This window comes from Myxine glutinosa, chromosome 1 (genome assembly GCF_964187855.1).
Source record: "Myxine glutinosa chromosome 1, kmMyxGlut1.1, whole genome shotgun sequence".
In the NCBI taxonomy this organism is placed as follows: domain Eukaryota; kingdom Metazoa; phylum Chordata; class Myxini; order Myxiniformes; family Myxinidae; genus Myxine; species Myxine glutinosa.
In genome coordinates this window covers 22,749,199-22,765,008 of record NC_136261.1, presented here as the reverse complement: position 1 = coordinate 22,765,008, position 15,810 = coordinate 22,749,199, and the positions used below count along the sequence as shown (strand labels likewise).

At 43.3% G+C, this 15,810-nt stretch overlaps 1 protein-coding gene across 14 annotated transcripts in view; it reads left to right on the top strand.

The window, feature by feature from the left end:
- Positions 1–15,810, top strand: part of LOC137421786 (uncharacterized) — a 99,765-nt gene that overhangs the window by 25,688 nt on the left and 58,267 nt on the right. The window lies entirely within an intron of this gene.

Genomic DNA, 15,810 nt, shown 5'->3' with positions numbered 1-15,810 from the left:
TGGACAAAGGGGTTGTGATGCCATTATCTATTGAGCGTAAACGTTTGTGGTGCCCTCTCATGCAGACAGACACCTTCTGGGCATGTGCTGATTGTTGATTTTCTAATAGGTCACACAGGTCTTTTAAGCATCTTGTCAGTCTTTGGTTTGACCCACTTGGTCAGGTAATGCCTTGATTTGACAAATTTCTCACACTCTTTGCTATCTGTTATGACCCTCTTGAACTTAGTCCGATTCCCATACTCCATCAAATCGAGCTTCACAAAAGTTTTGTTCAATTGTTCATAATCAACATGTGACAGCCTGGAATGCACATGGAAGGCTTGAATGCCGGGTAACAAACTCATCCTATCCTGTTCTACTTGCTACAGCAGAACACTGAATCTTGGTCAAAGGCTCTCTCGTTCATCCTCTTCCCCCACAATGGCACAAACCTGATGTTTTAGCTTGCATCGTTTTGTTTTTATGCCTCTGCCACCTAAGTCGCCGGAGGCATTATGTTTTCAGGTTGTCCGTCCGTCCGTTCGTCAGTGATGGGTTTTTGTTAATGCGATAACTTGAGAACTGCTTCAGGGATTTAAATCAAACTTAGATAAAGTATGTAGCATGCTTGAAAGATTAATTAATTTGATTTTGGGCTCAAGAAGTCTAAGGTCAGGTCCTGTTAGGTAAAAATTCTGTTACTGCGCTAACTTGTGAACCAGTGTTAGGATTTTGACCAAACTTGGTACAAGTATATATTATGATGCAAAGACGAACTGATTAGATTTCAGCATCAAATGTCAGGTAAAAATGTGATACTTCAGAACAGCTGAAGGAATTTAAATCAAAACTTGGTACAAATTATGTATAATCAGGATTCAAAAATAAGCGCTGGCCCAGGTGCCAAATGCCACCAAAGACTGTGGCCACTTAAATTTGGCCCGAGGTGTCCCATTTGGCCACTTATCAAAATCGTCCATGTATTCAGTCGTTAATTGTTATTCCGCAATCAAACTACACTTGCCAAGTGGACTACATGTCGTATGGCAAAGGTTGTAGTGACTTAATTTGCTTCCCTCGCCAGGAGTTCTGAAGGTCGCGTGATGTAAATTGTCTTAGTAAACATTTCCGTGGGGGGAGAAAAATAGCCGCTTCTTCCGGTGGTGCAGTGGCTTGCTTCCCGGCGTCGGATCGCCGCTTCTTCCGGTGATCGTGTCCGAGGGTATCACGAATGACGCTTCAGAATCCTAAATCATATCACGACTTGAAGGACTCCATGTCATTTTCATATTCACTTTGCCTACGTTGCTTTAGACTTGACTGCAAAAAAATTCAGACAAATTCCCGTTTTTATCGTCTGTTCCCACCTTGGGAAGGTGCATATATAGCAGATTGAGCGGTAATTCCACCTTATGGCGTTTTTCTCTGTCCACTTCAAATGGTACAATAAAATAACGGTACAATAATTGTCAGGAATAACAAGACTTGTGTGATCCCCCCTCCCCCGGACAGCTCCTGTGAATATAACGTCGGACCCCGCTATTTGCGGGGGATTCCTTTTACCGTGGGGTTCCTGGAAAATCTGCGAATAGCGAAACCCGTGAATAGCGGGGCATTGTTTCAATGGAAAAAGGGGGGATAGGTTCCCGAGTCACGAAAAATCCACTAACGGTGAGGCAAAAACTGAATGTCGACGAGAATACACGAAGGTTTTGAAATTACCATATGTGATTCTAGCGGCTCGTGAAATATATATTTTTGCGCCGCTGAAAAACCCGAATTCGCAGAACACGGCCACAAATAGGAAAAAAACCCTGCGATTTTGCGGAACACGGCCGCGAATAGGAAAAAAAACCCGCTGATTTTGCGGGACACTTTTCCACGAATAGAGAATCTGGTCGCATTTTATCATCCACAAATAGCCTCGAATGGTAGGGTCCGACTATTTTAATTTATTGTGGGATTATAATAACGGTAATTAACCTCCTAATAATTAATCTCACCTGACAGGACTGCACTGTAAACAAACTGGTAAACACATTAGCCAGGTGTCCCATTATCAATGAGCTTGCCAATCCAGCTGTCCTTGGTAACCGCTTCAGTGGAGCCAAGTGCTTAAGCCACATGGCGAGCACTTTACAAGCTGCTTGGTACTGGAACACCGACTGAGGTGTATCTATAACTGGAGGGAACCTCGCTGTGGTCATATTTCGGAAGCGAGTGGAGTCATTACCTCCACCGTGGATTACCATAGCCCAGGAAGGATGTTCATCTCACTGGTTTCAGTTACAAACATGGCGATCGTGCTCAGTGTTCTGCGGTGATTTCGGCTGCAATCACAGGAATTACCGCCAGTTGAAAGTGACCCAAACCATCACTTTACACGAGTAAGGAAACTTAATTTTATATTAAACAAGCAGGAGTACCCGGCGTGGCCGGGTGAGGGGAGGCTGGAGAGGGAGGGTTGAGGAAGGGAGTGGGGTGTGGGGGAAGGGGGGGGGGGAGGCTTTGACAGGCTCCTCCGTTTGGGGGAGGGGGGAAGGGAAGGTTGAAAAATTTACTTGTGCCAAGAGTGCTTTAACAGTGTTGCCCAGGTAAAAACGGAAATTGTAATACCCTCTGCCACCATCACCAGGTGGCGCTACAAGGTACACATTTACATGGAGAATTCACGCCCCTCTGCCGGACGCCCACACACCCGAATGAGTCCGCGGCCACATAGCCTATGTTACCCCTCAGCCAAAGTTGTACTTGTATTTGTACACCGAGTAAAGTATAGAAGTGTTTATACCTGGAGTACCCGGCATTGTTCAAGCGAAAAAGAAACGTTAACACATTTGAAATGAGAGCAAATATAATGGTAAAGCAATTACATCAAAATCGGAATCGATCACAAATGTCAAATCGTCATTTTACCTTTTTGTTGAATAACTGCTGGTGAATTTGCCGTTAATCACGTTTCTGAGTTAAGTATGATGACTTTCAGGAAGAAAAAGCTTTACTACCAACTTCGTGCACTCCCGGAATTGTTTTAATTTCATAATCAGAGGTATGAGTACGAGTACGTCCTCTGGCTCACCCGATGTGAAGACTCGATTAATGGTTGTGGGCCTTGGAGAAAGGGAGGTGTGTCCTTTGGCATTCCCTGGGGAGGACGTTGTTCGAACATTTTCTGCAGTCAGTGCCCTCACTCTCTTCTCTCCCCCCCCCCCCCCCCCACTTGGCCATGCTTTAGAGGTCGTGTGATGCCATTTTTGTATTGTTTTGTGAAGGCTCATTGGGGGTGTGCTGGATCTCCTCGACCCATGGCTCCAGGTGGTGTCCTCCCTCTTGAATGGGGTGGTGGTCATGGGGCACCGCTTCTTCCCTGGGATTTGAGTGAAAGTTCTGTAGCTTGGCTTTAATGTGTATTTTGAAAGGGTTTCTTATAAAGGATTTTTTAAAAAATTTTTATTTATTTTTTTTGTGTGAGACTTCATCATGTTGTCTTTTTTTCCCCCCAAAGCTTAAAACATGCTTTGACAACAAGTGTATTGATTTGGGTCCTTGTGTCCAGATCTTGGTGGAGTGATGCAGTACATTATCCCCAGGGTGTTTGTATTCGGGAGGAAGGGCTCTTTGTATTCTGGAAGGGGTCTATCACTGGAATTTGGTCCCTGCTAACTGTGCCCCCTCAGGATTGTGGATCGTGTGGTGTGTAGTTCAATGGTTGTCGGTCTGGTCCTGCCACTCCAGCTCAGCTGCTGCCCCCATTCTCAGTCCACTCCCACCCCGAGCAATGCTGGGTAACCCTGCTAGTATACCGATATATTAATATGAGAGGTGGAGGAGTGGAGGGAGTGACATCTCTTCCAGGACTCTCATTTCCCCCCTTGTCCTGTCCATAGAGGCCAGCTTTGTGACGGGAATCGGGATATTGTTTGGTAAACACTGACCCCCATCTTGCACATGGAGCCTTGCAGATCTTTCAGTTTTTGTTGGATTTACATTGACATCCTGAACCATTTTCCTGCTTTCCTGCTCGCCTGCCTGGCTGCTGAGTTTGGATGGGTGACCTGATCTGGGTAGAGTCTGGGTGGTATGATATGTATTCCACTTCTTAATGATGGTTTTCACCATAGTCAGAGATATTGAGTGATTTTGAAATCTTCCTATAACCCTCTTCTGAACAGTTCTTCTCCACCACTTTGTCTCATTTCTTTGGGAAGCACCTTGTTCATGTTTGCCTTGTTGATTGACAAGTGTATTGCACCTTAAAACTCCTTACATAAGTGTGGGAGCTTAATCTTTAAGTTAAATCACTGATCCATAACGTTTTGAAATATCTTGCTGTGTTGCTTCGGCCCCATTACTCAATGGTGAATATTCATTTAAAAATTAAGTCTCGTATCCCGATTCAGATCTTCACCAAAATTGAATCAATTTGTCCTCGTCACACACCCAACCTGTCCACCAAGTTTCTTCCGAATCAGTCCTTAACTTTTTGTATATTACTGCGTCTCCAATACTGCTGAGTTTTTGACACTACAGATATAATTGCCAGTGATTAAAAATGTGTAAATGTAAAATCCCCGTGTGTACCCTGGTTAGAATAGGTACACCGTATCCCTGCTTGGCGTAAGAGGCGACTAAGAGGGTTGGTGTCAGGAAGGGCATCCGGCCATAAAAACATTGCCTCAAAAAAGGGAACCATGACAATTACAACAACATATGGGCAGGCTACAGCCTGAAGTGGAGATCGGTTTCTGAGGTTTGGGGCATGGAATGTAGGGACAATGACAGGGAGATCAGGAGAAGTGGTGTAAGTATTGGTCAGAAGAAGAGTGGACATATGTTGTGTGCAAGAGACGAGATGGAAGGGAAGTGGTATGAGAATGGTGAAGGGTAGGCAGGGACAAAAATACAAGTTTGTATGGCAAGGGTGCCCGGATGGCGTGAATTGTGTTGGTGTCCTGTTTTCTTCGGAGTGTGTAGACAGTGTGTTGAGCTCTAGACTCACTTCAGTCACTCTGTGACTAGAGTGAGTGAAAGGTTGATGATGGTGAAAATGATGATTGGAAAGCTCTTGGTGAACGTCATCTCGGGATATGCTCCGAAGGTTGGTCGGAGAGATGAAGAGAAGGACAAGTTCTGGTGTGCGATAGAGAAGCTGATGCAAAACATGAAAGATGAGGAAGTTGTGGTAGGAGGAGACCTAAATGGACATGTGGGAAGGAGTATGGACGGTTTTGAGGGAGTTCATGGGTGTTACTCATATGGTGTGAGAAATGGAGAAGGTGAAAGTATTTTGTAGTTTGCTGATGGAGCTGATTTGTTGATTTGTAGTACTCAGTTCCAGAAAGGGGATAATAAGCTTGTTACATACACGTCAGGTGGGTCTACGACAACCGTTGACTACCTGGTGGTGCGTAGGCGAGATAGGGGGCACCTCCGGGACACAAAGTTGATCCCGGGGGAGGAGTCTGTTTCACAGCACCACTTGGTTGTCTGCGACATAAGGGTGAAAGGTGCGAGGAGAGCTCGGTGGGTGAAGTACCAACCGAGAATGAAGGTGTGGAGGTTGAAAGAGGTGACAGTAAGGGAGGCATTAAAAGAGAGGCTGAGTAGGGTAGAGGATGATGTGGTTGAGCTTGAAAGTGGTTGGATGTCAATGAAAGATAGTCTGTTGGGAGCCGTTGGTGAGGTATGTGGATGGACAAAAGGACCACCGAGGCACTCGGAAACGTGGTGGTGGGATGATGAAGTTGGAAAGAGGATTGACGAGAAGAGGAAGAAGTTAAAGGAGTGGCAGAAGGCGAAGGGTACGGGAGCAGAAAAAGCAGAGCATGAAAGTTATAAGGCAGCCAAGATGGCTGCAAAGAAAGAGGTAGCAAAGGCGCAGGAGGCATGTAGGAAAATGTTCGGAGAACTCTTGGATTCGGAAGAGGGTCAGAGAGCTGTATTCAGGATTGCAGAGCAGATGGCGAAAGAGAGGTGTGCTGTGATGGGGGTGAGTTGCTTGAAGGATGAAGTGGGACAAATCGTTGTGGACCCAGATGGAATTGAAGGAATATGGAAAACATATATGGAAATGCTGTTGAATACAGAGAATGAATGGCATGGCAACATAGAGAGTAACCCAGTTTTAGGACCGGCAGAGAAGATAACTGAGAAGGAAGTTGAGGAAGCGATAGAAGCAATGAAGAGTAGAAAAGCGGGAGGGCCGACGGGAGTTGTGGGAGATATGTTGAAGGCAGCAGGAAGTTGGGGTGTGAAGAGAATGACAGAGATCTGTAATCTGGTGGTGAAAGAAGGCTGCATTCCAGTGGTTTGGGTAACTGAGTACCCTCATCCCTCTATACAAGGGGAAAGGTGACCCTCTGGAGTGTGGCTCGTAACGAGCGATAAAGTTATTGAAGCATGGAATGAAGGTATTGAAAAGGGTGTTGGAGAGGAGGATCAGGAAGAAGGTGAAGATCGACGAAATGCAGTTTGGATTTATGCCAGGAAGAGGAACGACAGACGTGCTTTTTATTGTAAGGCAGTTGCAGGAGAAGTACATGGAGAAGAGGAAGAAGTTGTTTCTTGGGTTTGTTGATCTGGAGAAAGCATTCGATAGGGTTCCACGCGAAGTATTGACATGGGCATTGAGGAAGTTAGAAGTGGAGGAATGGTTGATCAGAGTAGTGATGGCAATGTACAAAAGAGCACGCACAGCTGTAAGGACATAGGATGGGAACAGTGGTGAGTTGGAGGTGAAGGTGGGAGTGCATCAGGGGTCGGTACCAAGTCCACTACTATTTGTAGCTGTGATGGAGGTGCTGGCTCTGAACGTAAAGGAGGGTTTACTGTGGGAGTTGTATGCAGATGATCTGGTGTTGATTGCGGAAAGTATGGATGGACTGAAGGAAAAGATGAACAAGTGGAAGGAATGCATGGAGACAAAAGGTCTGAAGGTGAATATTGGAAAGACGAAGATGATGGCAAGTGGTAAAGCATGTGGTGAGGTGGAAAGAACTGGGAAGTGGCCATGTGCTGTGTGCAGGAACGGTGTCGGAGTGAACTCCATTCAATGTACAATGTGCGCTGAGTGGGTTCATCAAAAATGTAGTGGTCTGAGAGGGTCATTAACCAATGTGGCAGCTACATTCAAATGTAAGGTGTGCACAGAGTGAGCTGCAGATGGAGGAAATGTTGAGTTGGATCTTGGAGACGGCGTGAAGCTGGAAGGTGTGAAAACATTTTGCTACCTCGGAGACATTCTGAATGGAGAAGGTGGATCAGACTCGGCAACGGTTGCTCAAGTGAGATGTGCATGGAAGAAGTTTCGGGAACTGAGTGGCGTGCTGATGAGGGGAGTGTCGTTGAAGCTGAAGGGAAAGGTGTATGCTGCATGTGTGAGAAGTGTTATGATTTATGTGAGCGAGACATGGGTGATGAATGTAGAGCAGCAACGAAGGCTGGAAAGGGTGGAAATGCGAATGGTTCGGTGGATGTGCGGAGTGTCGTTGAGAGAGAGGAAGACAAATGATTAATTGCGAAAGATGATGGGAATAGAGCCTGTGATTGATGCTGTGAAGAGGAACAGGTTGAGATGGTTTGGTCATGGGTTGAGGAAGGATGAAAGTGACTGGTTGAGAAGAGTGATGGAAATGAATGTAGAAGGAAGTCAAGGACGGGGAAGACCGAGAAAGACTTGGCTAAAGATGGTGGAAGAAGAAATGCGGGCAAGGGGGTTAACAAGGAGAGATGCAGAAAATAGGGCAAAATGGAGAAGATTGTCATGGGGACCGCAAGGCTAACCCCCGCTCCAGCAGGGAAAATGGCCTTAAAATCCATGTTGTTGTTGTGATTAAAAATGTACACCTTAATTTAAATAAAGAACCCAAGAGTTGCCTCATTATGTAAGAAAGATATAAGGAAAAAGTGACGCCATGCGCGTATTCTGTTTTTTTGTGATTTATGCCTCAGCGGTCGCTCTCTAAGAAAACGGACACCAAAACCTGACTTGGGGAACCGGGGTATAATTGAATGATTATAATTTGGATACAAATATCGGTTGTGGTATGATGCTTCCCAAAACCATAATTTAGAGCGTTGTTGCAAGTTACACATGAAAATTGTGATGTATAGATTTGAATAACGAGAGTCAACAACTCGCGAAAATCGAGTAACGATCGTTAGCTGTCGTGTCTCTTTGATGAGCGTTATTGCATTGGTAGCTCATTCCACCTTCGTGTTTGCACACTAACGGTATTACCTGCAGGAACACCTAAACCTAGCCAAGCCTGCAGTTGTCGGCCTGGTTTAATGCAGCTGACTGAAATTAGTTATTAGTAATTTTGATTTGATGTTTAAAAATGTGGTGGTGTCCTCATCGTAATGACTGTTATTCAAAAAGAAAACTGTTTTTTTTTTTTTTTTTTTTTTTTTTTTTTTTTTGTTCATTGCGCTGCTTTATTTTAATAAAATAGTTATATTGGATAACTTTATTACCCTGTAAATTTGCAGCGCTATAGTAAGTCGGTTTAGCTTGCGAGTCGGCTAACTTCAGCTCCAACGTCCGCCGCGTCCTCCATCGGCGAAGATCGTTACTTCTGTGATTAACATCGTGAAAATCCTGCTCTTTCATCGAGCCATCTGACGATCATCTTTCTTGATTTCAAAAGGTAAGATAATTTTGAAGGATTTTGTTTATGTTTTGATGACTCATATGTGCACTTATAAGTTTTATGAGATGTTTTCTTTTCTTTTCCTATCATTAGGTGTCGCTTACTTGTTTTGTCTTCCGGCACGATCATTATCTTGAAGATCGCATTTTTTTTTTTTTTAACTGGAGCCATCTACTGCTGTTTGAGAATACGGAGATATTATGAGTTATTAGCCACAGGTTTTACTGATTTAATAATCTTTTCGAATGAAAAGTTAATTTCCGATGTTTACTTGTGAACATGCATGCTCAAAACGATCTTTGCGAGGACACCAAAATCTTAGTGTCGTTTATCACGAATGTTACCACATCGGGTGATTTCAACCCATAAATGTTAGCATAATCACTTTTACCAAAAGGAAAGGAGAACTTTTGAGCGCAAATTATTCATGTATTTAATTGATGTCGAAAACAAAATGGTCGTCATATGGGTGGAGTTTTGTTGTTAAGCCATTGTAAGCAATAATTGCTGCAGCTTTCAGATGTAATTGTTATTGATATTCCTGTTTATAGGTGTGGATCTTTTGTAAGTGAACCAATCTTAGTGTATTTACTGTAAAAGGAGATTCATGAATAGATAATTTTTTACTATTTACCCCCTAAACTGCCCCCCTTATCCCCCCCCCCCCCCCCCCGCCAAAAAAAAGCAGCACAAAAGAAGGAAAGGAACATACCATTCCAAAATAAATATTCCCTTTAATCTTTATTACATTATTTTATAATTTGGGGTATTTCTTTATTATTTACTTTTGTCAAAAAAAAGTAGAATTTTAGTGTGGTTTAAATTTCCTTTTCACTTTTGAATACAGACATTAAGACATGAACCTGCGAAAGCGGGAAGAGGAATCGTCTGCAAATGATGAAAGAGAGCCCCAACACAAAAACAAGGCCCAAACAGACTTAAGCTGAGAAACAGAGTATAGACAACGATTGAAAAAGGATCCAGGCAGGTACTGCAAGCATAAAGAAGTGGACAAGCTACGATGTAAATTGTGGCGGTTAAAGCGGTCAGTAGAGCAGAAAGAGCATGACGAGCAACTTGGGAAGGACAGATCAAGAAAATACAGAGAGAGAAAGAATGCATCAGGTTGCAAGGTGTCAGGCTCTACATCAAAAAGGACAAGAAAATCGACTCAGGCTCAGAAGTGGAGGGAAGCCAAGAGACTGCAGCGAGCTTCGATATCTTCCCAGAAGAGAAGAAGGATAAATGAGAGGAGGCGAAAATTGTATGCAGAGGGGAAGGCTCGGCAGGTAGCAGTTCTTTCAGGAAGTAATGAGAAAGATTCATCGTTTGGGTCAAGCTGTGCAAAGTACATGGCGGTGTCCAGGTCGTGGAAAGTGCTTCCTCGGTGCCCAGTCAAGTTTGCAGAAGTACTTTCTTCAGTGGTAGAAAAATCTACACCAAGAAAGAAGGCAGCATTGCGTAGAAAATGCATCGTGAGTCCAAGATCGAAGAAAGCCCGACTCTTCTACAAGAAATACTCGGTCAAAGAAGTAATCAAAGAGATCAGGAGAAAACGGTCTTTTAAATATGCATCCCTTCGAAAGCTCCTTCATGAAACTTCTGTGGTTAAAAAAAACGAATAAAGAAGTCTGCAGCAAAGAAGCATCTGGGATTCAACGGGTCCTATATGAAGAAGCAATCTTCTCAGACACAGGGTTCACGAAAGGCAAGGAAATATGCTGTAAATGAGGATACAAAGAATGCAGTGCAGGAGTTCTTCTGCCGTGTCGACATATCTGGGGAATTGCCTTGTAAAGCAACAAAAAATTCTTCCAGACGAGTTATGGAGATGTCCCTGAGAAAAGCGCATGCACTATTCTTTGAAGAACATCCAACTTTGAAAACCGGTCTGTCGACATTCTGTAAGCGAAAGTCGTCAAACATCAAAAGTATGTCTGCAACAAAACTCCTCTAGTGCATGTGTGAATACTGCGTGAATGTAACATTTCTGCTGGAGAGCCTTTCAAAGAAATGTCAGGACAAACACCACAACACTATGAAGAACAAGTATGATGCCATGAATGAGACACTGTGCATGCAGACAGGTGCTTTCCCTAAGAGAGAGTGCATCAAACGCACTTGTCCATCCTGTGGGGTTAGGAGACTGGAGGAGAAGCTTCAGCCACTTCTTGACAAATGTGGAAATGAAGAAATGAAATGGAAGGAGTGGACGAAACAAGAAACTGCCCACATGTCTCTAGTGGAAAGACGTGGAAGCACTGCTGAGCTGGTGTCTGCCCTACTCCAAAGGCTGATTCCATTCGCAAAGCACCTGAGCAATGCAAAATGGCTAAGACAGCAATTCAACTACATCAACGACCATGTTCCCGACAAGTGGGTCGTCATGTGCCTTGACCATGCAGAAAATTACAACTGCCACTACCAAGACGAGGCTCAATCCGCACATTGGGCGTATAACCAAGCGACCATTCACCCTGTTGTAGCCTATTAATCAGTGCCCACAGCTGGAATGTCGTCTAACGTCAGTTTGCAGAGAGTCCATTATTATGATAACTGATGACAAGAAACACAACCAGCATGCTGTCCATCACTTCACAAAAGTAGCAAACGCACATCTCAAGTCAACTGGTGTCAACATCCAACATGAAATTCACTTCTCAGATGGGGCTGCATCGCAGTATAAAAGCAAACTCAACTTTGCAGACATGTCTTGCGGGCCCATTGACTCAAACATTTCCATAGAAAAACATTTCTTTGGAAGTCATCATGGGAAGGGGCTGTGATGGTGAAATTGGAGTGATCAAGCATACAGCTGCCAATGCTGTCAAGTCTAGGCAGTGCATTATAGATAATGCAAGAAATTTGTACAGGGAAATGAAAAAAACCCTCACCATCCCTTGAGGTGAAGAGCATTCGCACAAGAGGACCTTTTTCTATGTTGAAGGAAAAGACATTCCTAGAGAGAGAAGAAGGCCAGAGAACCTTAAGCCTGTCAAATACACAAGGTCGAAGGACAGTTTCAAAAGCGTGAAGCCATTCCGAGTAGTGGCCAGGGAAAGGAGCTGTTTCTGTGAGGCCTGTCGGGGAGCACGGAGCCAAGTTGGATCATGTCCCAATGTCAACATCACAGGCAAATGGGAATGGATTTATCTCACAGATCAGTGCAAAAGGATTTTTTTTTTTTGGGTACCAAAATTAATCTGAAGACTCTTTCTCCTTTCTTTCTCCTCCACCCCAACCCCCCCCCCCCCCCCCTTCGAAAAAAGAAAATTAAAAAAAAATCCATGCAGAAGGGAATAGTACACTTTGAATGTAAAAGGGGGTTGATATTTCATGACGTGGAATGATAAGATTACAAGCTGTAAATTCTGATGCTTAAAATCGTTTTTGAAAAATGTTTTTAACCCTTTGAGTACGGATGATGTCCAGTGCCGCAACCCCGTGAAAAAGTTTTGTGTAGGATGAAGTTACTACACGTCATCGACTATAACTATAAATAGATCGTCAGTATGTGGTTGAAATTCCCGTAACAAAATGCCAAATTAATTCCGTACCGGGGGTATTTTTATCAAAAATAAATAAATCCTGTACTCAAAGGGTTAAATGCTCAAGTTTCTGCTGACCAAATGAGTAAAAAATTTTTTTCCCCCAAATAGAAAGTGTATGACATCATGATGAACCTTCAAGCCTGGCTGTTGCTGCTGCTATAACCAATTTATCTTTCCACTTCGTGAAGCATGGTGTCAGAGGACACCAAGTGATGAATGTTTCTCTGAGCATAGGGTTATGTATCCAAGCAATTTTCATGAACTTGGCATTGTGATTTTATCTTTTGCAATGTCTTGTGTATTGTGGCAGTGTGTGAAGATTCTAATAAAGATAAAAGTTATGAGTGAACCTCAATTTGAAATTTTGAACCCATTGTCAGGTTTTTAGTAGCAGTATTGGAGACGCAGCCATATAAGTGTTTATACCTGGCGTACCTGGCATTGTTCAAGCAAAAAAGAAACATTAACGCATTTGAAATGAGAGCAAATATAATGGTAAAGCAATTGCATCCAAATCGGAATCGATCACAAATGTCAAATCGTCATTTTACCTTTTTGTTGAATAACTGCTGGTGAATTTGCCGTTCATCACGTTTCTGAGTTAAGTATGATGACTTTCAGGAAGAAGAAGCTTTACTACCAACTTCGTGCACTCCCGGAATTGTTTTAATTTCATAATCAGAGGTATGAGTACGAGTACGTCCTCTGGCTCACCTGATGTGAAGACTCTCTTAATGGTTGTGGGCCTTGGAGAAAGGGAGGCGTCTCCTTTGGCATTCCTTGGGGAGGACGTTGTTTGAACATTTTCTGCAGTCAGTGCCCCCACTCTCTTCCCCCCCCACAACCCCCCCTCCCCTACACCCCCAACTTTCGAGGTCGTGTGATGCCATTTTTGTATTGTTTTGTGAAGGCCCATTGGGGCTGTGCTGGATCCCCTCGGTGCATCGCTCCAGGTGGTGTCCTCCCTCTCGGAGGGGTTGGTGGTCATGGGGCACCGCTTCTTCCCTGGGATTTGAGTGAAAGTTCTGTAGCTTGGCTTTAATGTGTATTTTGAAAGGGTTTCTTATAAAGGATTTTTTTTTTTTTTTTTTTTTTTTGTGTGAGACTTTATCATGTCTTTTTTTTCCCCCAAAGCTTAAAACATGCTTTGACAACAAGTGTATTGATTTGGGTCCTTGTGTCCAGATCCTGGTGGAGTGATGCAGTACATTATCCCCAGGGTGTTTGTATTCGGGAGGAAGGGCTCTTTGTATTCGGTGGAAGGGGTCTATCGCTGGAATTTGGTCCCTGCTAACTGTGCCCCCTCAGGATTGTGGATAGTGTGGTGTGTAGTACAAGGGTTGTCAGTCTGGTCCTGCCACCCCAGCTCAGCTGCTGCCCTCACCCCCACCGAGGTGGTTCTCCTACACCTTCCTTCCGGCCTACCAGTTCTCCTGTCGCCCCCCCCCCTCCCCGTTTGATTTTCCTGCCCTCTCCCGAATCTGGAGGTTCCCCATGCTCTCCTGTTACCCCTGCCCCCTCCCCCCCCCATTCTCAGTCCACTCCCACCCCGAGCAATGCTGGGTAACCCTCCTAGTATACCGATATATCAATATGGGAGGTGGAGGAGTGGAGGGAGTGATATCTCTTCCAGAACTCTCATTTCCCCCCTTGTCCTGTCCATAGAGGCCAGCTTTGTGACGGGAATCGGGATATTGTTTGGTAAACACTGACCCCCATCTTGCACATGGAGCCTTGCAGATCTTTCAAAGTCATTGTTGGATTTACATTGACATCCTGAACCATTTTCCTGCTTTCCTGCTCGCCTGCCTGGCTGCTGAGTTTGGATGGGTGACCTGATCTGGGTAGAGTCTGGGTGGTATGATATGTATTGCACTTCTTGCGGGTGTAGTACTGGTGAAAAATTGAGAAAACTACATAGGTACCTTTGAGAGGCCTTTACACAAAAACAGTCAAGTTAATATCTAATTTTCAGTTTTTCTTGAAAGATATAATCTTGGCTTTAACTCAGCCCAGTTTCAACGCTTCTTTGTCCTATTACATGCATATAATTTGCATAAATTAGACCGTCAATAAAAAACACGGAAAAACAAAGAACACATTTCTACTTCTATCTTCTATGTCACCTATCATTCTTTTCACACAAAACTTGGTACATGTATTATACATGTGTTACTCTACTACCTGATGAGAGGATTTTGTGAAATTATGTCAAATGTTCACTAATTAGCTAATTATGCCAATTACCAGATAAAACTTGGTCGTCCTTCAATAAATCCACAATGGCTACTCCTATAAACAAAAGCCTTCATCATTTTAAAGGAAGTGATATTCTGAATATCCTGTCCAAATTTCAGCCCAAAAGAATGATGCATTTCCCAAGTTATAACAAATTTCATGCAAAATATTATATTGAATTGAATTGAAATTTGAATTTTTCAATAATTAGGGGTACTTCTATGACCTCTAATAGCATGATTCTTGTTTATAAGACTATAAGGAAACTGTTCAGCTAAAAAAAAAAAAAATCACCTGTTCACCAGTACTACACCCTTAATGATGGTTTTCACCGTAGTCAGAGATATTGAGTGACTTTGAAATCTTCCTGTAACCCTCTCCTGAACAGTTCTTCTCCACCACTTTGTCTCATTTCTTTGGAAAGCACCTTGTTCATGTTTGCCTTGTTGATCGACAAGTGTGTTGCACCTTAAAACTCCTTACATAAGTGTGGGAGCTTAATCTTTAAGTTAAATCACTGATCCATAACGTTTTGAAATATCTTGCTGTGTTGCTTCGGCCCCATTACTCAATGGTGAATATTCATTAAAAAATTAAAAAGCCTCGTATGCGGATTCAGATCTTTACTAAAATTTAATCCATTTGTCCTCATCACACACCCAATCTGTCCACCAAGTTTCGTCCGAATCGGTCCTTAACTTTTTGTATATACCGCTCACAGACAGACAGGTGAAAACATAACTTCCATCCACCTTTGGTTGCATAGGTACGTAATAGAGCATGTTTCACATGTGCAGTGGTGTTCAAGGTTAGCTGTTTATCTGCCATGTCGTTCTTTGTGTGGGACTTGAAAGTCGAAAATCATTGGTTGTATTTCCGTCAAAATTCCGACTTTCATAAGTTTAAAGACAAACATCCAAACCGACCGGCTGACCATCTGTCCATCTATCCATGTACTTTTTTTGTGTATGCAATGTTTCAAAAACGGTTGAGCATTTACCTTTCATATTGGACAGCTGCACCTCATGACGTTGCCTCAACCTGATTCTTTTAGGCTAATGGTGAAATCTCAAAAGGGGCCTTAAAATGGGTCTAACTCCTCCCCATCTTAGAACAAAACACAACCTATTGTTTCTTCAAGGGGGATGTCTGGGGAGTTAGAAAATCATGGTTGTGAATATGAAAGCATTGCACATCACTCCAAGAATCACATTTACATATATATATAATAGGTGCTGATGTTGACGCCAAGAGCCGATTTGACGTAACAGGATTTTTGCCTTTATAGGCGTCAATATTGATGCTATATGCACAAATATGGTATGAAAATGTGCAGGAAGATAAGACACACACAATAAAATAGGATTGAGGCTTAACAAATAACTTTT